Here is a 22,053-nt window from a genome sequence, read left to right as displayed (position 1 = left end):
GTTCCCAATCCCCAGGACATGATTCTCACTCTTTCAGGCTGCAGAATTTCATCATGAGCCACATGTTAACGTGTTCTGTGTTTCTGAAGGAGAGCGTGAGCCTGACTCCGGCTCAGGTTGGAAACGCGAGGCCGCAGGTTGCAAGCGTTCATCCCTTTGCAGCTGGTTGTGAGATGCACAGCCCGCTGATGTTGGCTCCCTGTTAGATCAGTTCTCGGTCAGGTTCTGCAACTGGAACCCGTGGATCCCGAGAGGTTCTGGAAAGCCTTTCAGGGTTGTGAGATGGACTCTAACCTGGGGGACCACTCATCACCGTGCCCGCTTTACCCACTGCAGCCCATGATATGGAGGAATCCATATTTTATGGATTTAAGGAATCCACTTTTATTTGAAACTCGGCTTCACACGTTTGAGACCCAGAGATCCAGGCTTCTCGGGCCTGGACGTAAGGGGACATTGCTCTTCCCTTCATGCTACCGGCAGGACCTCGGACCTCCCGCAGTGCAGGCTCAGGGGGCAGTGTGCAGCTGACCTCTCCCCTATCCCCGGCGCCTGGTGGGCACGGCTCTGCTGGAGACCTAACGTGTGCTTCTCAGAGATGAGAGGGAGGCCCTTTGCGATGCTGCTTCCCACTTTCCATTGTTTGGGACCAGAAGGTGGCATGTCGGTGGACACCAATGTCACTTCTTAATGTACCCTTGACATTCTCTTTTTGAAAAACGCTTGGATAATAAGTAATTATTGAATGAAATGACGTCCACATATTAAGAGCGCCCTGTGCTCTGGGCTTTGTCACCGGTGCCTCTGGTGCGTCCTCTCTGCACCCCTGTGGGGTGGGGGCCAAGCGTCCTGCTGCGAAGCACACTCTGGCCTCCAGAGCCTGGGTTCTTGCCACTGAATGCTTCCAAGGTCCTATGGTAGGAGCAGCTCTTTTTTCATTTGTGTGTTTTCATGGTTACTTAAAGCAAACTAAGAAATCTCATTTCAATACATTGGCTCAGATAGCCTTCACATGAATTTTTTAAAAATCAGAATGAATTTAATATGGTTCAGGAAGGTTTTTTTTGAGTGTCTTGGGGACGGAGGAGACACCTGGGTGTGCCAGTCTCGGGCTGAGGGGTGAGCCATTCCGTACGAGGCTGACCTGTAAGGGCACACACGCGGCGGCGTGTCTGTCTGTGCTCGATTCTAGAGGGACGCAGACGTGGATGCAGCTGAAGGGGCATCTCTGTGGAGGTGACAGATGCCAGGCAGGAATTCCCACCGTGCTGCAGCTCTTCCTTCTGGGCGGTGTGACCGTGGACGCTTGGGTGTCCCTCGTCCGTGGTGGCAGGGGAAGTGTGTGGGACGACCAAGGGGATTGTAAGTGGCTCTGAGGATATAGGGGAGGTGGGGGAGGGAGCCATGGGGCCAGTGGGTGGCCGGGGCTATAGGTCCTGCCCTGATGTGTCTGGAGGCTCCTCCAGAGAGGGTCCTCCCATGGAAATAACAGCAAAGTGTACTGGGCCCCGAGCATCCGTCACCTCTTCTACTCCTCCCAGCACCCCAGAGGTAGGTACCCTACTATCCTCATCTTTGGGATAAAGAGACCAAGGAATCAAGAGGTTATTGGGGTGCCTGCATCACAGCACTGGTCAGTGGTGAGTTAGGCCCAAGCCTGGGCTCTGGGTGTCACTGTCGTCCAGGGGGCCAGGGTGGCGTCAAGCAGACACTCCCAGTGTTAAAAATCAGGAAACCAAGAAAGCTAGTGCTTTTCCTCAAGCAAAATGATGGAAAATGCTTCCGATCTATGCATGAAAAGAAGCATAATTTTGTTACAAGATAAGTAGAGACAATGTGCCAGATGCTTTTCTTAGAGCCCAAATTGTCTCATTTCTTAGTCAAAACGTGTCTTTTCCATTCATATCTTGATGTGATAGTGTTATTACCTCCCTTTAATTTCTCTCACATGTATCCTTTTAAGAAGCTGTCACCTTTATTCAAAGTAGAGTGGGGTGTGCACTCTTATTTCGAGAAGCCAATCACTTAAGGTAAAAAGCCAGCACTTGGGAGACAGACAGAGATGGCACCTGGGTAATTACGGTCCAGGGCGGAGAGAACCGATTTTTCTGCAGAAAGGGGTAATTGAAATGTTTAGTTTTTACCCTGAGCCTTCGCGGAAGTGTCTGATGTTACTGCCCCTTAGACGAGGCCCCTGCTGTCCTTGGTAAGGGTTAGAAGGCCATCTTATTTGAGGGTGTGTGCCTTTTACATTTCCTGTATGTTGAAATAAACTCTAGTTTCTTTTTGTGCATTCATGGACTTCTACATCAGAGCCCACATGGGAGAGCGTTGAACCTCTGCTGTTGAATATTTAAGATGTCAGCTTTGGGAGGCTATTGAGATAACAGTACAGAAAAAAACTCGTTCTATGTGAAACCGGTTTGTCAAGACTTGCTTTAAATAATTGCTGTTAGGTCAAATGGGATGCCAGTTAAATTAAATAAAGCTGCAGGATGAAGACTAGATGTGATAAAATTATTATTCTCTCGCCTTTACAGTTCTGTATAGGCATGGAGAGATGCCAGTTAGAGCGTCAGGGAGTGGAGGGATTTGTGTCTGTTAAAATTAAGATTGTGTAGAACTGGACAAAACATCTGTTAAACTGTGATTAGTCAAATTCCCCAAATTTCATTTGGACTGGAGCTAAAAGGACATGTTTGCCAAATAATGAACAAGACAGATGCCCCAATTACATGATCATGTTTGTAAGAACAGTTGACTTAAAGTCAGAATGTCATCAGATAAAATGAAAATGAAGTGACACGTCGCCCCACTTATCACCTTCGGAAGCAGCCATGTATCTTCTGGTCTGACTGCAGTGTTTTCATTGCTGATCATATTTTTGACTACAGTCTCCCAGTAACCACAGATCTGACCCGTAACATGAAATAAATACACAAAAGCAATGCACGTTTCCATAACATTTAAACTAGTAGAATCCACGTCCAAGTTCCATGAAATGGACACCAAGAGACCCAGGCAGCTCACGTTGCCAACATTTTAACTCCAAACTCTAAGCGTGGGGTGTGAGCAACGTTCAGATCGGTGCCCGAGCCTTCCTCCGTGGTGATGCTCACCGTGGGACTCAGAGAGGAACTTTTTAGAGGAGGTGTGTGCACCTGATGCCCTTGTTTCTCAGCCCCACCATCTGTGGACGAGGCCGTGGGCTCCTGGCCTGGCTCCAGCACCAGAGAGAGAGCCCTGGGGCCACTCGTGGGGGTCCAGGGAGCCTGGGCCTCTGTCTCTGAAGTGGCCCTGATGATGGATCACCTCCTGGACGCTTAGCCTGGGCCTGCAGCCGGTTAGGTGCTCCGTGAAGCTCACCTGCTACTTGCACTGCATCCCCAAAGTTTTCAGCATCACGGCGGGCTTCCGAGTTGTCCCTGCGGCCTCAGCACATGGCCTGGAGTTGGGTTTTATTTGGGAAGGTGTGAGAATAGAGATCACTTGAGTGCAGGTATTTTCACCTTGTTCTCGCTCCTCGCCCACCCTCCGGAACTTTCCCTGGACGTCCAGCAAAGGCGCCTGAGGGCGTTGATCCGTGGCAGGCAGGGCCGGGGGGGCCGTGGATGCCGGCTGGTTCAGGAAGAGAAGCGGCTGCTTTTCATCTTCCCAAACGCCCACGGGCCGGGACGGCCTCTTGGCGTGCACCGGGTTGGAAGGCGGCATCCGGCACGCTGGGTGCTGCAGATCGGATTCCTCCCTCGTGCTGGGGAAGGAGGGGGGGGCAGGAGGGGTGGGCAACCGACGTGGGAGTCTGAACAAGCTTCCGTCGTGACAGAGCGCTCCTGTGGGCTTCCCTGGGCCCGCCGACGAGGGCACCAAACGTTCTTGTGGTTTGATTGGAAAATCGTGGCTAATATGATGATAAATTAAATTTAAGAGATGTCACCGGTCTTGCGCCTCAGTGAATGATTTTTCAAAGTTGTGTTGTGTAATGATTATCAAAGTAATGTATGCTTGCTGTGGGAAATAGCGTAGAATTCAATTTTAAAAATAGTAGAAATGTAGTAAATATTCATGAACACCCCCACTGCTCCCCCCAGCACCTGGCTCTCTGCCCCTAGAGAAGAGCACTGTTGGCAATTATCTTTGTTCTTTACTTTAAAATAAATACAGCCCACGTTACGGTAACAGAGGCCTCCTGTGGGAGCCGCTTGGACCCGTCGCTGTCCAGGGTGGGGAGGACCCTGGGCACAGCCTCCTGCAGCCCCACACACTGGGGCACCCTACTGGCCCCGCTTGCTGGCGCGGGTGGGACCAGCAGGCGTCCTCACTCCCACACTGAGCTTTCTCCTCCATCCTGATGCACGAGGCCCACCCGAGCGCCTCTCCCTGTCTCCGGTTCCAGAAGAGGTGGCGGAAGGAAGGAGCCTGTCACTTTCTGGCATGGACAGGATTGTAAACACAAGAATGTTCCATGCAGTGGACTGCAGAGAAATGTCCCAGCCTCTCCCCACAGCTACTGCCCCCTGTATCCGCCAACCTTGCCTCAGTCACAGGGCCAGTAGCTGCAGAGGCAGGACCAGCTCAGGACCGCTGGCCTCCAAACCCTCTCCTTCTGCCTGCCAGCCTGCCTGCCATTACTAAGCGCTGTGGTTCCTTTTGGGGAGGTTTCTTCTTGGATAATACCCCTTGTTACCTGACCTCAGGTGCAGTGGAATGACAGGTGGCACACAGATAGCAACCATTAGGAGTGTTCACATAGCACTTCATATTTTCCAAAGCATTATTCTATCATGGGGTAGACAGTGCTCTATCAGAAAGACAATTCTGAGAAAAGAAAGGGGGCTGGGGAGAGTAGTTGTGCCTGGGGAATCGGGCCCAGCCCCAGCCGCTCCGCGGCATGTGGGATCTTCCCGGACCGGGGCACGAACCCGTGTCCCCTGCATCGGCAGGCGGACTCTCAACCACTGCGCCACCAGGGAAGCCCCCCTGGGATTGATTTTAAGGGAAGTCTTCACCCTTCTTTAGAGGGACCAGGATCATGGCTTTTCCTTCCCTCTGAGGTATCAGAATTAGATTAAGGCTCAACTTTGTTTTTTTTAAAACATATTTATTTTAAAACTATGTCAGGGGATGTGTTTTAATTAAAGGCATTTGACAACTTTTCAGAAAATGGGAATTAAAGTACGTTTATTTCGAGCTCACTTGGCTAAGTGAACCAACTCTGGTTTCATGCCCTGTTTCCACAAAGTGCTTAGATTGTGCTTCTGCTTCCCTTGGTAGCCTCAGACCTTCAGGGCTACGGGGAGTGAAGCCCTGGGCTGCATTCGGAGGTAATTAGATGGAGAGAAATTACCCAGGCTACTTTGGTGTTGGCCAGAGCCCCGGATATGTGTTAAACTGTGATAACCAACGGCATCTTAATTGCCTCTGCAGTAAGTTGACAGGTGATTAATATTATGAATGTAGCATTTGTGTGGAGCAGGATGGTGGCCAGGAGAATTTAGGGACCCAGTCAGGCAGCGGGGAGCCCAGCCTAACTGCATGTCTAGAGGCACCTTTTAGCTACTGTTGCCACTCCGTTCCCCGCCAAGTTTTATTCTTTATTTACTTCTTTGATCTCAGAGGGTTCCCTCCATCTGTGCCTGGGGTTCTGACTGTATCCCCGCAGGACCCCTTCCCTTCCACTGCGTCCACCCCAGCCAGAATCGGTGCGTCGCCTCTCTCCTTTTCCTGAAATTCCCCAAAGAGTTATTCCTTCCACGGCGCCTACAGAGGTGAAACTCTGTTTCTCTGCTCTGTCCAGGAGGACCACCTGGTCAATTAATTGGTTCAAGACCAGGACAGGCTCTTCATTTCACAGTCAGTAAATGAGTGGGGAGCCCCCCTCCACCCCCCCCCCGGCACAGAATGAGGACAAAACGCACTAATAGAAGAGTGATGTGAGCTCCGGTCGCCACGAACCAGCGTGTGCTTCTGGAACCTGTTCTGCGGCGCTCTGATTGGGAAGGGATGGACGATTCAGGCTGTCGTGAGTTAGGACACATCTCTGCCGGGAGCAATGGACCTCGTGTCCCTGTGTGTTGCCCCTCGCCCGGGCCCCCCAAGGTTCTGAGTGAGCCGAGAGCGTCCCTCGGGCAGGACTTCATACCAGTTGCTGAGAATCTTCAGCTCCTTTGTCTGCAGTTGCTCAGACCTCAGACCTAAAGGCAGGGAGCCATCCGCTGTAGCTGTAGCTCTGGCCGCTGGCTGGACCCGGCTCCGCCAGGGTCCACATTCTTCTGTGGAGACCCTAACTGGCCTGCCCCCTTTCTGCACAGGAACCTCTGAGGCGGAATCACAGCCTTGTGGGCACTCCCTGTGTCCCTTCCCTGACCTCTGTCCCCACGGCCCTTCTCGCCTTCGGGCACGTTCATGGCATGCCCTAAACGTGACCCTCATGACCACAGGGCTTTGCCTGGGCTGCTCACTGCCGGCTCTGGGGCCTCCAGGACCTTTCCTGGCACAGAGCAGTCACCCCATAAAAATGATGAAACATTATTTTATAAGGCAGAGCCCATGGCTTCTGTTCTGCTGCCCGGTCCACCCAGACTCTTTCCAGACTGTGTGAGAGCACAGCAACCTTGGGTCTCTGCGGAGGGGCAGTTTCTAACTGGCCTTGCTGGGGACACCTTCCTCACCGCGGAGGAGACTTACTTCCTGTGGGGCGTCCATCTCCCCCTCCATCCCTGCTGGTCCAGGCCACCAGTGCCCTGTCGACCGTTGGGTGCCACCCGTCCTCTTCCTGCTGCCCTGCTTGTCCTGAGGCCACTGCTCAGGAGCTCAGGCCACACTCTACACACTGATGGGGAAGAAGGAAACAGTGGGAGGCCCTGTCTTGAGCCATCTGAAGTCTCCTCTCCCCACTGAGCTGCGTGTCGCGGTTGTGGGAAGGTAGAAGCTGATCTGCAGCAAGTTACAAGGTTCCTATGATCTGGTTCTACTTCTGTGAAAACAGGGACACATTGTGTGATGTTCTCAGTCTTTCTCCCCCTCCATTTGCTTGACCTGTTTTCTCCGTCCCCCACTGCTCTGAAGGACAGCCCTGCCCCTACCTCTGGGTCGGATTCTCCAGGTGGAACCCTTCGCGCCACATGCTCCGAGAACAGCGGTGCCCCCTGGGGTTGTGGGATGACGTGGCGTTGGCTCCAGTCTGTGCTTGACAGAGAACGGGAGGTGGGGAGGAAATTCCTTCACACTGGTCACATTTTAAAATCCCTTTGGTTTGCTGACCTGTCCTCATCACTTCCTCGTGGCCCTGGTGAGCCGTGTCACGGTCTGAGCGCTCAGCATTTCCCCTCCTGTGCGGCAGGTTCACCACGGACTCTCTAGCTCCTGTGCTTTTCAGTTGTTCTTCACTCAGGAGAAGAGAAACCAGAACAACCTTCTGTCTTGCATCGCAGCCGGGCAGGTTAGCCCTTGGGGGCTGGCGCACAGGCTCCGTGTGGCCATGGAGTGGAGAAGGGCGGGATGTGTCCACATCTGCTTTCCCCCCAGTTACGGGCTGACTTAGAGCAGAGCTGGCTGCCAATTAATCCGTAATATGAAATACTTGGAATGCAGATCTAATTTCTTAACTGTCAGCTTTTATTTGCCAATATGGCAGGCCTTTGTTTGTTTCTGTTATAAAACCAAATCCCTAAAACTCTAAGTGCTTATTAGTATTTTGAAATTTCAATTACCCGCTGTGATTGTATCTCTGTTTACAGACACATGTGCGTGCAGTAGGAGCCGGTGGTAAACAGCAGTGCCCTTTGAAGTGAGGAGAGCTATTTGAACCTCCAGTGAGAGTTGGAGGCTGACATTTGCTTGAGAAAAATCACTTTCCATAAGCAAGCCGGAGCCTGAGCAGGGCTGCGGGGGGGCTGAGGCCCTTTGGGAGCCTGATGGTGTTCGTTGGGGCAGCAGCCCGGCTGCGAGGCGTGTTCTGAAATCTTTCTGGGCGACAGACCCGTCCATGTGCAGCCACCCCGCTGAGCCTTAAAGGTGCTCCTGGTGACTCAGAGCCAGGGCTCATCAGCCGTCTTGATGGACCCCTAGAATCGTGACTTTTGCATATTATGTTCTAGAAAGCGCAGAAGTGTCTTGAACTGCCAAGAAGCTCTATATTGCTGTGAGGATCTATATGCTGCTTTTGTTTAAAGCAAACCAAGACTGCACATCTTAAATCTTCACTGATCCAGTGGGCAGCAAACGGCGGTGCCTAATTGCTGCCTACTTTCCTTCACTTAACAAATATTTGTTGAGCTCTGTTCTCGATGCCAAGTGTCCAGCGACAAGCCCGACAGAGCCCTGGTGGACGGGCAGACAGGGACTCCTATCTGCAGACAGTGCTGAGGGTCTGCCGTGTAAGGGTGGGCAGGTGGCACGTGCGGTGGGCGGGAAGCTGCTCTTTCACCCACAGTGTGGACCCGGTTTCCCTAGTAAGGTGACCTTGGAGCATATATTTGAATAGATGTTTGCAAAATATAATGGCTGTACTAACGTCAGATGAATGGACTTTGGGGTCACCCTCCGCTCATCTGGGAAGTGGAGGGGAGGGGCTCAGAGTGGGAGCAGCACAGCGATGCTGGGGGGCTGCCCCGAGGATATGGTTCCAGAGTGGAGAACAGGCGACCCTCAGCCGGGTCAGTTCCTGCCAGTGGACCCACCGCCTTGGGCCGCCTGCCAGTTCTCAGCGGCCCGCCTCCTGCCGCCTCCCACTTCCCACGTCACTGGCACCCGTGCTGCCCACACCGACTCAGCAGTGTCATTGCCGAGCCGAAAGGATCTGGGAGCGGGCGAGGGGGCGGGGGCAGGGGCTGTGAAGAAGGCGCTCCCTGAGCAGAGCCTTTGAAAGAAGACCCTCGGGGCACTGCCTGGCGTGGGGTCTTCCTCTGAATGCAGGGCTGGGCCCTGATGGGGACTCATGTGCTTGGGGGTCAGGGAAGCAATCTGCCTACATCAGGCGGCTGCAGAGAATAGAAAAATGCCCGATCTTCGCATTTTCTTCTAGAATGTAGCTTGATGATTGGCAAAGGAGCAGGGCTTTCAGGGCACACAGTCCCTTCCAGGAACGAAGAGGGGGTGACGGCAGGACCTCCCCTGGGCCCTACGTCCTACCCGACTGAGCGGAGCGTGGGCGACGGAGGGTCCCCGTGTGCTCCCCGAAGACTGATCTTTTTATTCTATTGATGGAGCGATTCTGTTCTGCTTTTCCTCTTCTGTGTCTGTTTGTTTTGTTATTTGAAATTTTCCTTAGCAATTTACCAGGACTGGTATATTTCTTTGTTTCACTGTTTCTCCTCTGCGCATAGATCACATGCTTCAGTAGGCTCAGCTGTGAATTTTAATTACGATGCTCAGCTCCAAGGAAGCCTTGCAAAGCAGCCGGTGTCCTTAGCAGTCCAGACCCACGTTCATGGCACAGACAGAGGGGCTGCAGATGTGCGAGGAGATGGAGACCCACGACCAAGGAGGTGTAATCCTACAATCCTCCTCTTGTCCCAACTCCTTTTCTTGAAGATACCTCTGTAGCGAGCAACCAATATGCATAAAATTACTTTTTCGGTTTTTGGTTTTTGGCCAGTAATTGTCCTTTGGTTCTTTAAGGCAATATCAGAAACCCCCAGTTGCTTTTAAAGGGGCAGTTATGGGATTTGTAGCTCGACTAAAATGGCTAATGCAGTTCTGTGTTCGGTTACTTCCGTTTGCAAAAATAAGCTTATAGGATGTAAGAAAAACTGGTCTGCTATTACTTAGCTTAGGAAGACTTGCCAGAAGCCAGTGGAATATACCCACGCAGGATTCCCTGGGGCTTGTGCTGCCACTGTTAATGGTGGGGCTGTGTCGTTCAGCACGTAGCCCTTGTGGTCCCTGCTACACTGGACACGTCAGGCCAGGTCTGCATGTGCCCAGGGCCTGCAAGGGGATGGTCCTCTGGCCTCCAACCGGCACCATCCTGCCCAGTGAGACTGTGTCTGCTCCTCCGTCACCTGCAGACAGCACCACGGCTGCATTTTATTTCAGAAGCAAAACTACCGATCTACGATTACATGTAATTATTTCGCTGCCGCCAAAAGTGAAAGGGGCACCGAGACCTATAGGGGCTTGAAACATATCTCCCTGGGGCCCCCTGTCCCAGGATGGATACCTAGACTTCCAGGCAGGAAGCCTGCGGCTCTGCCAGCAGATGTCCTGGACGGGTGGGAGCAGGCCAAGGTGGCCACCCTGGGCGCCCTGGACGCCATGTCTGCCCAGGGTATGGTGTGGCCGCCTCCCGGTCCTGCCTCCGGGGCCGCAGAAGCTGAGGACATTTGCCCCTGGAGGCTGGGACGTGCCTGAGTCAATGCTCTGACGGTGGCTCTGAGCAGGTGTCAGGGACTCCTTGTCAAATTGCATTTGACTTTCTGCTGTGTTCCCCGGGCTGCTGTGCCAGCTCTCTATGCAGATGGGACTGCGTGGCGGTCCTGGGGCTGGTGAGTGAGTCTAGGAAAGCACTTGGGCTGTGCTGACCCTCAGCGAGGAGCACGTAGGCATCGGCTGTGACTGCCCTTCGTCACATCCGCCTAAAGGGATGTCATCCTTTGGAAGGTTATGCGGGAGGCCCTGTCATTCGTGGACGATGATGCTGGGCTTGGAGAGGTTAGCCATTTGCCTTCATCGAGTCTCAGACCTGGGACTGGAGTCCAGGGCCTGGGTCGGTCAGGACTCGGCCGCTCTGTCCTTCTGGCCATCTGTCCCGGCCCCTTCTGCCAAGGCCTCTCTTACCATCCCCACCTCCTCACTTGTGGTCCCTTCACCCTCTGGACTAGGAGCCCCAGGCTGCCCCTGCCCCCGAGCCTTGCCTACTCTGGACGCCTGTGGGAGAAAGTTCTAGAGATCCAGGCATGCCATGCTGCGAAGCTCTGCAGCTCCGAATGTGCCCGGAGAATTCATGGCCGTGTTCAGTTAGGAAGACCTGCGTCCCGGTTCTCTGGGGCCCCTTCCTCCCTTCGAGAGGCACTCTTCCTGGCCCACGGCCTTCTTCCCTCAGGATGCCCGCGTTTGCCCTGGACGCTGACCCTCCCCTCCAGGGATGCCGGGCACCAGAGGGAAGCTCTGTTTGACGGTCACCTTGGGTGTGAGGGAGCCCTTTGCAGTCCAGAGTGGGTTTGACATTGATCTCCTTGGGGTTACCTCCTCCCAAGGTGCAGAAATGAGGTGGGAGGGATTTACATCTATGCCTGTTCTGGAAGCGGGGGCACTTGACAAAATTGGGCTTTTGACACCAGCAGTGAAAGGGCTGTTTCACGGGCGTGTGGGCTGCATCCTTTGGGAGGGAGCCTGTGTGTCCCAGGGGCGGCATCCTCTGGCGACTGCTTCAGAGTGAGGGCACCTCCCAGGGATGCTCTGTGCAGAGGTGGGGGGAGGGGTGTGCCCACGCCCGGGTCCAGGCCCATCTCGCCTGCACTGAGCTGCTGTGTGAGGGGCAGACGCCCAGAAGCACAGCTGACTGGAAACTGAGTCCAAGCTCAGTTCTCATCCTCACACTGTAGGGGAATGAGTTTTCTCAGTTCATAAGCCTGTAAAAAATAGATGGAAAGAGAATCAATCCTTGAGCCCAGACCCCATCTAGCAATAAGTCATGGAGTCATGCAAGGATAAATGAACCATCTGGAAAAATCAACCCCGTCCATTTCATTAAATGATGCACTTCTAATAAAACTGTATTTTTATGCTTAATGTGTATTTATCAAGATATAGATAACATTTATGTCATTTTGATTAGTTGTGCACTAGTAATGTAGAAAAATTCAATCCAGAAGCAGATTATTTTTAACACTTTCAGTCTTATGGTCACTGGAAATATAAAGTGTGCATATATTTCATATCAATATTCTTGTGCAGAGAAGTATGATAGGATGATAAATAACACAATTTCAAGCATAAACACTGATCCTGTTGAGTTAAAATTCCATGGGAGAAGGGGAATGGAAATACAAGTTTAAGAGGAAGAAAACAGGGGCTTCCCTGGTGGCACAGTGGTTGAGAATCCACCTGCCAGAGCAGGGGACACGGGTTCAAGCCCTGATCCGGGAGGATCCCACATGCCGCGGAGCAACTAAGCCCGTGCGCCACAACTGCTGAGCCTGTGCTCTAGACCCCATGAGCCACAACTACTGAAGCCCGCGTGCCTATAGCCTGCGCTCCGCAACAAGAGAGGACACTGCAGTGAGAGGCCCGTGCACCGCAGCAAAGAGTGGCCCCCGCTCGCCGCAACTAGAGAGAGCCCATGCACAGCAACGAAGACCCAACACAGCCAAAAATAAATAAATAAATAAATAAATAAATAAATTTTTTAAAAAAGAGAAAGAAACAGAAATATGGAAGATTTTTGGCTGTTAAGAAGAACCTGTCTGTGAATTTTTAAAATGGGAGATGCTGGGAGTGGTAAACATTGCCATTTAGATTCCCTGTGAAGCGTTTAATAATGACGTAACAAGTTTCATTGTAAACTATAATATTTACAACATGCCAGAATTTACGTCCTTTCCCACTATTTGAACCTGTAATGGACATTTTTAGAGATCAGCTGCTGGGAAGCAGCCGCATAGCACAGGGAGATCGGCTCGGTGCTTTGCGACGACCTGGGGGGGGGGACAGGGAGGGGATGTGGGGACATGTGTGTGCATGTGGCTGATTCGCTTTGTTGTGCAACAGAAACTAACACAGTATTGTGAAGCAATTATACTCCAATAAAAATCTATTAAAAATAAATTCCAAGGGGTCCATGAGTGGATGGGTGAGGATGTCCTGCGGGCCCCACGTGCTTCGGCCAAACTGAGGCGGCAGGGAGGTGGGGTCTGAGTGCTGGGTCAAAGGCACCCCTCCCAAAGCACCCACAACCGACGGGAGGTAATTATATTTTAATTGTTTATTTTTAACCACCTTTTTATTTTAGGATAATGTTAGATTTACAGAAAAGTGGCAAAGATACACAGACATATTTAGCACATTCCACACCCAGGATCCCCCTTTGCTAGCAGCTTACATTTCTGTGGTACATTTGTCACACCTGAGGCATAGCACTGATATTTATTATTATTAAAGTGCATGTTTTATTCTTATCTTCTTCGTGTTTATCAGCCCCAGGAGGCGACCGTGGGCACCACATTTCATTCAGACTCGAGTCCCCCTTGGCTCCTCTCGGCTGTGACGGTTTCTCGGTGTTTCTGTAGTTTTGATGACTTGACGATTGGAGGAGCGGGGAGCTTGTAGAATGTCCCTCTGCTGGGCATCGTCTGAGGTTTGTCTGGTGGCTGAACTGGGGTGGTGTGTTTCTAGAAGGAAGACAGGAGGAGGTGTCCTTCTCGTCACGTCCTCTCAGGGGCGCGTACTCTTGACACGACGCGTTTCTGCCGATGTTGACCTTGACCACCTGGCCGAGGCCCTGTCTGTCAGGTGTCTTCACTGTCCAGTGGCTCCTCCCCTGTCCACACTGTGCTCTTCAGGAGGACGTCGCTCTGTGTGGCCCACACTTAGGGGGAGTCGTGCTTCCCTCCTGGGGGGTGGTGGAGGGTTGATGGAACTTTAAACAGTGTGTTCTTAGGTTTAAGTTTGCCCGTGGGTCCTGAACAGGGTTATGTGTGTGTGTCATGCATGTTTGTGTGCATGTTGTGTTATTATGTGTGTTGGATGGGTTGTGTGTATGTATGTTGTACGTGGTATGTGTAGTGTGTTGTGTTTTGTGTGTTGCACGTGTGTGTTGTACGTGTCTATGGCATGTGTCTGTGTGGTCATATGTTGTGTGTGGGTGTGTTGTGTGTATGTTGTGGTTTGTGTGTGTGAGTTGTATGTTTTGTGTGTTGTGTGTGTGTTGTATGTTTTGTGTGTTGCGCCTGTGTGTTTTGTGTGTTGTATATTTTGTGTGTTGTGTGTGTTGTATATTTTGTGTGTTGTGCATGTGTGTTGTGTGTGTCTATGGTATGTGTCTGTGTGTGCATATGTTGTATGTGGGTGTGTTGTGTGTATGTTGTGGTTTGTGTGTGTTTTTTGTGTGTTGTGCGTGTGTTTTGTGTGTTGTATGTTCTGTGTGTTGTGCGTGTGTTGTATGTTTGTCTGTTGTGCGTGTTGTATGTTTTGTGTGTTGTGCGTTGTATGTTTTGTGTGTTGTGCGTGTGTTGTATGTTTTGTGTGTTGCGCGTGTCTTGTATGTTTTGTGTGTGTTGTACGTGTCTATGGTATGTGTCTGTGCATATGTTGTGTGTGGGTGTGTTGTGTGTATGTTGTGGTTTGTGTGTGTGTGTGAGTTGTATGTACATGTGTTTGTGTTGCACGTATATCGTGTCGCATGTGTGTATGTGTGTCGTGTGTATGTTTTGTTGCATGTGTGTAGTTTTTGAATTGTACACGTATGGGTGTTGTGTGCGTGTCGTGTTGCGTTGTTTGTATCTGTTGTGTGTCTGCGTGTGCCACTGGGAGTCGCGCTGGTTGGGGCTCAGGGCCCAGCTTCCGCGTGAGGCTTTGCCCCGTGAGGTCCGTGTATCTGACAGACTCATCGAGCCGGGCCTGCTCACGAGGAGGACGTTAACAGGGGGAGTGGTCAGAGCGAGACACAGAGGGGACGCTGGCATCAACAGGCGCGCCCACCTGCCCTGCAGCCCAGCTCGCTCGCTCTCACGGGCCCCTCAGCCCTGCAGGGAGAAGCCAGCCAGCCCCGTGGAGGGACCCCCGAGAGGTTCCTGGGGACCCACGGGCTTCTCTGGGCCCCAGATCCCCTGCCCCTGCCACACCTGGGGGCCAGGGGCCTCTGAGCCCGGGGGCCAGGCACGCCCGCCTCTCCCCACTGTGGCCCTGGGAGTGCCCACTCCCCCTCCCCAGACCACAGATGTCCACGTGTTGCGTGAAGCTGTGGACCCACGACTTGCGGAAGGCCCGTGGCCACCCCAGCCGTTCCCCCGCCGGCATTGTTCTGTGGCGGAAGCGCCACGGTTGCTCCGAGTGCTGCACCCCAACTTCATGCATAACGTCCACTCACCCTGTTGCATTTGTGAGGTGCTGCCCTCGAGAGGCATGGGGACAGTGCCCACCCGTGGGCGGCATTCCTGGTGGCGAGGCCAGAGGCCCCTGTCAGCTCCTCCAGGTCAGTGCTGTGGGCCGGACCTCTGGGCCCCTGGTCCGTGGCTGTGGCCTCGGTGGCTGGTGGCCGTGAGCCCTGCCCGTGCCTGAGACTGAGCGGCTTCCGGCAACCCCTGTTTAAACGACCTGCTTACCCTCGAGTTCGTTTGCTGCCATGAGGGACGTCCCCTAAGCCGCCGTGAGGCTCCCCCACTGATGGTCGCTCAGAATCACTCATCTGCCTGTTGCCCGCATCAAGCCCACAGGAGCAGAGACCTCCAGTACGGTGACGAGGTGTCAAAAGGCGACCTCCTGGCAGCTCTGCCAGGAAAATGGCTGTAAATCCCTACTCAGAGCATTGCAGGATCCACTTGGGGAGCAGCTTAGATTGAGCTTCTGTTTGGAGTGTGTGTGTGTGTGTGTGTGTGTGTGTGTGTGTGTGTGTGTGTGTGTGAAAGCTCTCTGGGTATGTGCAAAGAAAACTCTCAACCAACCATCCTCTCCTGACCCTGTACAAAGCAAGACTGTTTTCATCAAATATACCTGAGCCCTAACAGCTAAGAGCATTTTCCATTTCGAACGAGGCATTCATTTGTAGACTGGCATTTGTAGACATTCTACAAATGTCTTTCTGGAATGAACTGCAGAGGAATTTACAGCCTCTTGAGTCCAGCCTTAATAACTCAGACGCGTATGCGGGCATCACTCTCTGTTGTGTCCATACCCATTCGGGAGCTTCAAGGCCCCCTCAAAGGGCCAAGACCTGCCTCCAGTGAGGACAGGACCACAGCTCCCCAGCTGACCACATCAGGAGCCTCAGTGGTTTGGGAATGAATGTACTGGCAGGTGTGTTACAGATCAGTTGATTCTTTATTGCTGTATTTCACTTTAATTATGATAATTAGTTTTCCATGTGTGGGGTGGACAGAATATTCGAAAAGACTTGTCACTGATGAGGAAGAAGCCCCCCGACATCCCAGCGTGTGGAGGCTGGGGAGTGCAGTGGTCGGGGCGACTGCTGGGCTCTCTCACTCAGCACCCAAGACAAAGCGATGGGAGGGCTGACAGAGAGCCCAGGCCGTCCTCAGGGCACTTCCTTGGGCTTGTTGAAAGTACTTAGAAACCTGCAAATAATGCAATTTAACAAAAGCCCGCTTTTGATGTTGACTTTGTGATGAATTATTACCGTTCTTCTAGCTTGTCCTGTTTTGTGTTTTATCTGTGTTGTAGCCTAAGCAGACAAACAAACAAAAATCAAATCTGTGCCCATGCACAGCTCCGCTAGAGGTCTGTGCCTGGGGCACACGTCAGTGCCCAGGTGGGGACCGTGACGTCTTCGCTCCATCAAGGTTTCTTCCAGAAACGGGCTGTTGCTGGCGAACAGCTGGAACCGTTTCCTCAGTCCCGCAGGAACGTGGATCCTAGTATTTTATGGTTATTAACCTCCTGTTACTAAGTTCTCAGCACTGCTGTGCTACCAGTGCCGTGGTTTGTTACTTGTGAATATTAAGTGTTATTCTTATGAGAACATACTTTTCTCTTTATGAGCATCACGGTATTCCTGCCTTCAGCAGCTGGGCGAGTGAGACAGGCACGTGGGGCCCTGGGAGGAGCAGAGGAGGGCGTGACCTGTGACGTCTGCAGAGGTCAGAGCGTCTAGAGGGTTGCCCGACCCCTGCTCTTCAGCTCCCCCCGCACCCCGCACGTGTGAAAGGTGTTCAGGGACCACAAGCACATGTCCCAGGCGTGGTCCTTCGCCAACAGTGGCAGAGCATCCCTTGCAGGTGTCGCATGACTAAGGCATCACCTGGGGCGAATTACCTGCCAAGCCTCCCAGGATGGGGGAGCCATTTCCAGCTGCGCATCTGAAGGTGACCTTTTCACTCATGTTGAGACCTCTGGGAACCCACTTTTCCTCTCTTGGGCAAAGAATTAACATTTAGTTTTCTAGTTTGTTAGCAGGTCTTTTTGCATTTTTCCATTACTAAGCTGTACATCTTATCAGTCCCACACAAACCTGTGGCTCTTCTGAGCTTTGTAAACAGGGGTAGCACAAAGCTTCAGAGAGTGTGTGTGTTGGGCACCTATGAGGATGGAGGCCACGTGGGGACCAGTGCAATTCAGAAGAAGCCCGTCAGCGCTGGCCCAGGTGGGCAGCACATGTCCCACCCCCCGAGGGTGAGCCAGGAAGAGTCTGTTCTGGGTGTGGAGTCTTCCTCTGAGATGAGTCTGGGGCCCACTGCCGTGGGGCCTCGTGGGGGTGAGTTGGCTGTGGGATCCACACACACTGGATTGTAAGAGGAAAGCGTATGATCTCGATCTGCCGTGGACGGACGCATCCCTGTTCTTTCCGATGACTCCAGCAATGCTCACCTTCAAAACCGCCCCAAAGAGAAAATAGGTATCACTGTAGAACCCTGATTCACTGGTTGATTCAGCGAATGGTTGGTTTGTTCATTCAGTTGAAGGTCTTCTCTGCTTCAGACACTGAGCTTCCTCACACGAGGAGAATGAGATTAGGGAGACAGGCCACTGCTGTCTCTCTTCATCAGGAGGGGGAAGACAGATATTAATCAAATAATTACATAAGTCATAATTCAATTGTAGTTGGGAGAAGTGTAACAGAGGAAAATATCATGAAGATATAGTGGAGGGCTTCCCTGGTGGCGCAGTGGTTGAGAATCCGCCTGCCAATGCAGGGGACACGGGTTCGAGCCCTGGTCTGGGAAGATCCCACATGCCGCAGAGCAACTGGGCCCGTGAGCCACAACTCCTGAGCCTGCGCATCTGGAGCCTGTGCTCCTCAACAAGAGAGGCCGCAACAGTGAGAGGCCTGCACACCACGATGAAGAGTGGCCCCCGCTCGCCGCAACTAGAGGCCCGCACACCACGATGAAGAGTGGCCCCTGCTCGCCGCAACTAGAGAAAGCCCTCGCACAGAAACGAAGACCCAACACAGCCAAAATAAATAACTAAATTAATTAATTAAAAGCCATGCTCATAAAATCTTTAAAACAAAAACAAAAAGATATAGTGGGGATCCTGGGATGTCATTCTGAGTTATCTGAAAATGGAGAACCCTGCACCCATCACCCTCACACCTGACAGCAGGTCCATGGGGATGCTGGGCACCACTGCTACCTGGTCATCATGCACCGTGGCTGAGAGGCAGGTGCTGGGAGGGGCTGACTCGGGCGGCGGCTCTGGTTGACCCCTGGACGCTGTGGCTGGCACTGATTTGCCTGCTGGCACACACTACTCTTGGGCTCTCCTTAGTGAGGGAGCACATCAAGTTTTGTTGAATTTCCAATCAAACTAATGAGGAGAGGTGGTTCTTCTGGGTAAATCACATCATCATGACACGGAAGCTGACGATGTCTCCTCGGAGGGTGTGGAGTGATAGGAAAAAGCGTCAAGTTCAAGCTCTTCTCCAGTAAACACGATCTGATTGCCACCTGCTTCACAATCAAAGCTGGTAACGTTACAGCAGAAAGAGCTTTTATTTCCACACTAATTTCTTTTGGAAGAGAATCTGAGAAAGTCCTGATCCTGTCATCCTTTATGAAAAATGAAACCAACTTTGTTTGACGATGTAAATGGGAAAGTGGTCCCCAAAGACCAGATGCCATGGATGCATCATTTATCCCCACGGTGGCTGAGCAGCAACGGGGCGCTGGCTGGGGGCTGCCGACCCTCCCTCACCTGGCGGAGAAGTTGAAGCTTTGTGGGAAGAGAAGGTGGCCTTTGAGCTGTCAGCCCTCCTCCAAAGTGACCGAGAACTGCTTTTTCTAGAAAGACACGTGGCACCTTTTAACCACACTTCCAATCAGCAAATGGATGCCGTTTTCATTTTAGAGAGCGGTGCAATCACAGGGAATCTTTAAAAGCTGGAAAGGACGCGAAGATCATCGCCTGCAGTTCTTTCCTTCTCACACTTCCTGGCTGAGAAATTGGGAGGAAAACCTGGTGAGTGGCCGAGAGATGGCGATTCAGGCCCATCGGCTTTCCTCTCCTCTGGTTGTGCTCAAATCTCCTCTGTCATTTCCTTCTAAGAACCCCTTTCTTTTTTAAAAGTGAGGTTTAATCTGAGTTATCTGCAGGGATAAGCAGAGCGATTTGAGGCACGGATCTGGGGGTCTCTAAGGAAGCCCCGCCGGCCCCCAGGCCAGCAGAGGCCTCACCCCCTGCCCCCCAGGTCCCCGCAGCATCTCTGCAGGCCCCCAGGAGGTGCACACCTGTCGCTACTGGCTCTGCACCAGCACCAAGGGCACAGGGGCTCGATGGCTGACCCAGAGAGAGGGTTCCAGAACGGTGGTGCCTTGCGGAGGGCACTGGAAAGTGTGAGCGGGTAGCAGGATTTCCGTGTTTTTCTGTTGGAGGTGGTGCCTCAGGCCCGGATCAGATATAAGTCTTGGCGTCCCAGACAGGATGGGTCTCCGTGGCGGTGAGGGGTGTCCCAGACAGGATGGGTTTTGTTCTCCACGTCTCCGCTTCTCCCCCCGCGCCTTCACCCTCTGCCGGGTTTGAGTGAGTTTATATTGGGTGAAACACCGTGTTTTTGCGATATAGGACCTGCCCCTGAATTTTTTATGTGAAAAAGCTCTGAAGAGGCAATAACTCTCCCTGAAGTTCCATCATTGGGTTCGATCAGTGCTACTGAAATCAGAATCTCAGTAGATGTTAACTCACACTTTAAAATATTCCACAGTGGACAGAGAGGAGACACCCTGTGGGGACCCATTTATAAACGGGCTCCGAAAATACGGCCCTTTCTGCTTTGTTGCCAGTGGGACACCGCTCAGCGTTCGGCTGCCCCTGTGGGAGCTGAGGGTGAGTCCTGATGCAGCTGCCGTCACTAAGCTTTCCTTCAAAGTCAGACACTCCATCTATAAGTCCTATGCTCTTTTCGGTTAAATATGTGATAAAAAAATGAGCTGGATTTTAAAAGTGATTGCGTGCTCCTTGGACCGTCCCGGTTCAGCAATACCTTGTAAGTGTGTTGTACCTGTGAGCAGATCAATCCCACCAAAGCAGAGGGTCAAAGTGCACACCACTCTGGGGGTAGAAATGGTTCTCGTCCAGGAGAATGGCTTTGAGGTTGCTGGCCAGGGCGCTCAGCCAGCTGGGCCCAAGAGTCAGGTTATCGGCGGACCTGATGGCCAGGTCTTCTTGTAGAAGCCCCTGAGCTGCCGGATGGGGTGGCGGACATTGAGGCTGGTCATCCACCGTCCCTGCAACTTTCATCAAATGCTTCTTACACCCACGCTTTCTGTCCTGTGAGCACAGAGTGCGATGGAATTCGGGCTCGAGGATGCGGGTTGTGGTATTAACTGGCTAATTCTCCTCCCCAAACACTGTATTTGCACTTGAGGTTAGAAGTCATGACGGCTTTCTCTTTTCAAGACTAAAATCACGACGCTTTAAGCCCATGACCCGGAGACTGACTTTTCGCCCCTTCATTCGCAGTGAGTTCTCTGTGGATGTGCTGTTTCCACCTGCTCTGCGGGGCCTGTGTCTCACTAGATTGCATTTATTGAGTTGGGGAAACCTCCCCTTCCTAAACATCGATTCCTGTTCTTTTTTGCATGTTCAGCCCCCTCTCATCCTCATTTCTCTCTTGCTACAGAATTTGGGAGGAGGCTATAGTACAATTTTCAATAGAATTAAAAATTTAGCTCTTTCTGTCATCTTTCAGCAAGACATGGGGTATAAGATATCAGGGTTATAAGTTTCTGAGGATAATTTCGTGAAGACTGACCCCCTTCAGTAAGACTCATTTGGTTGACAAAGGACGCACCCTTCTCCCAGCCCCCACCCATGCCCTGGCTCACCTCCTAATTTCTCAGCTCCAGGAAACACTGTCTGCTTTGCAGGCCCCATCTCGAGTGTGGAGCCTGCAAGGATGCGTTGTGGCCATGCTGACGCTAGTCTCAGGCTGATGGGCCGCTTCCTCGGTCATCACTGCTGTGCCCCACCTTCACTCCCAGGAGACAGATCCCAGGTGTTTTGGTTGTATTTCCACTGGCCTTATCATTGTTAAGGACCTTAACATTGTTAACTGGCCTTATCCCTGTGAGGGACCTCCAAAGAAACCCGTTTGTGACGCTAGCACTGAACAGGCTGGTACTGTATTTCTTGAAAATAACCAAACTATTTTTACTTCTATCAAAATTCAAGGGACTTCCCTGGTGGTCCAGTGGTTAAGACTCCGCATTGTCAATGCAGGGGGCCCAGGTTCGATCCCTGGTCAGGGAACTAGATCCTGCGTGCCACAACTAAGATCCCGCATGCCGCAGCTAAAAGATCCCGCATGCCGCGACTAAGGCCTGGTGCAGGCAAATAAATAAATAAATATTTTTAAAAAAGTCAAGAACAATGGAAAGCCCAACTTTTGTATTCTTGTGATACTGGTTTTCAAAGAAAACATGTCAAACTGGAGGAGGCCAGTGAAGTTGACTTAAGATTTCGGTTCCTAAAATTGAATTTCCCTTGATTGGAGCGAACTGCTTTTTAACACTCAAGGGCCTCTGTGGCAGGAAAGTCTCACGGACAGTTTCTGAGCTCTACCAACCTGAGACTTGCTTCTAATAGGAGAGTTTGCAGGTGGAACAAGTGCAGTGATTTCGTCTTTCCTGGGTTCTAGGAGGGAGCAGGTTAGGAGATCGTGTGAAGCTGCTGGAACCGTCAGGCAGCAGAAGGGCCCCTGAGCCTCGGAAGTTGCCTGCCCGCTGTGGGCACCCACGTGACACCATAGGAGTCCAAGCCCCACCTGGGTTCCCATCAGCCCAGGCATCTGGCGGGTTTTCAGGGCATCTCCGCTGAAAGACTAGAGAGTCTGGCTTGATTAAAGACCAAACTGTGGATGAAGCTATTTGCATTTTTATCTCAGAGGGACAAACTTCAGTGTCTGAATGCCCACAGCATGGCTTTGCATCCAGATTATTTTCC

The 22,053-nt window shown here is 52.1% G+C and overlaps 1 long non-coding RNA gene and 1 other non-coding gene across 9 annotated transcripts in view; both read left to right on the top strand.

The window, feature by feature from the left end:
- The window catches only part of LOC132593646 (uncharacterized), a 511,924-nt gene that overhangs the window by 269,880 nt on the left and 219,991 nt on the right, over positions 1 to 22,053 (top strand). The window lies entirely within an intron of this gene.
- Positions 21,288 to 21,360, top strand: TRNAD-GUC (transfer RNA aspartic acid (anticodon GUC)). Its single transcript has one exon. It is a non-coding gene; the product is annotated as a tRNA-Asp (tRNA).

This window comes from Globicephala melas, chromosome 16 (assembly GCF_963455315.2).
Source record: "Globicephala melas chromosome 16, mGloMel1.2, whole genome shotgun sequence".
NCBI classification, from domain to species: domain Eukaryota; kingdom Metazoa; phylum Chordata; class Mammalia; order Artiodactyla; family Delphinidae; genus Globicephala; species Globicephala melas.
Note: the sequence above shows the minus strand (reverse complement) of the source record. Positions and strands in the feature narration are given on the sequence as shown.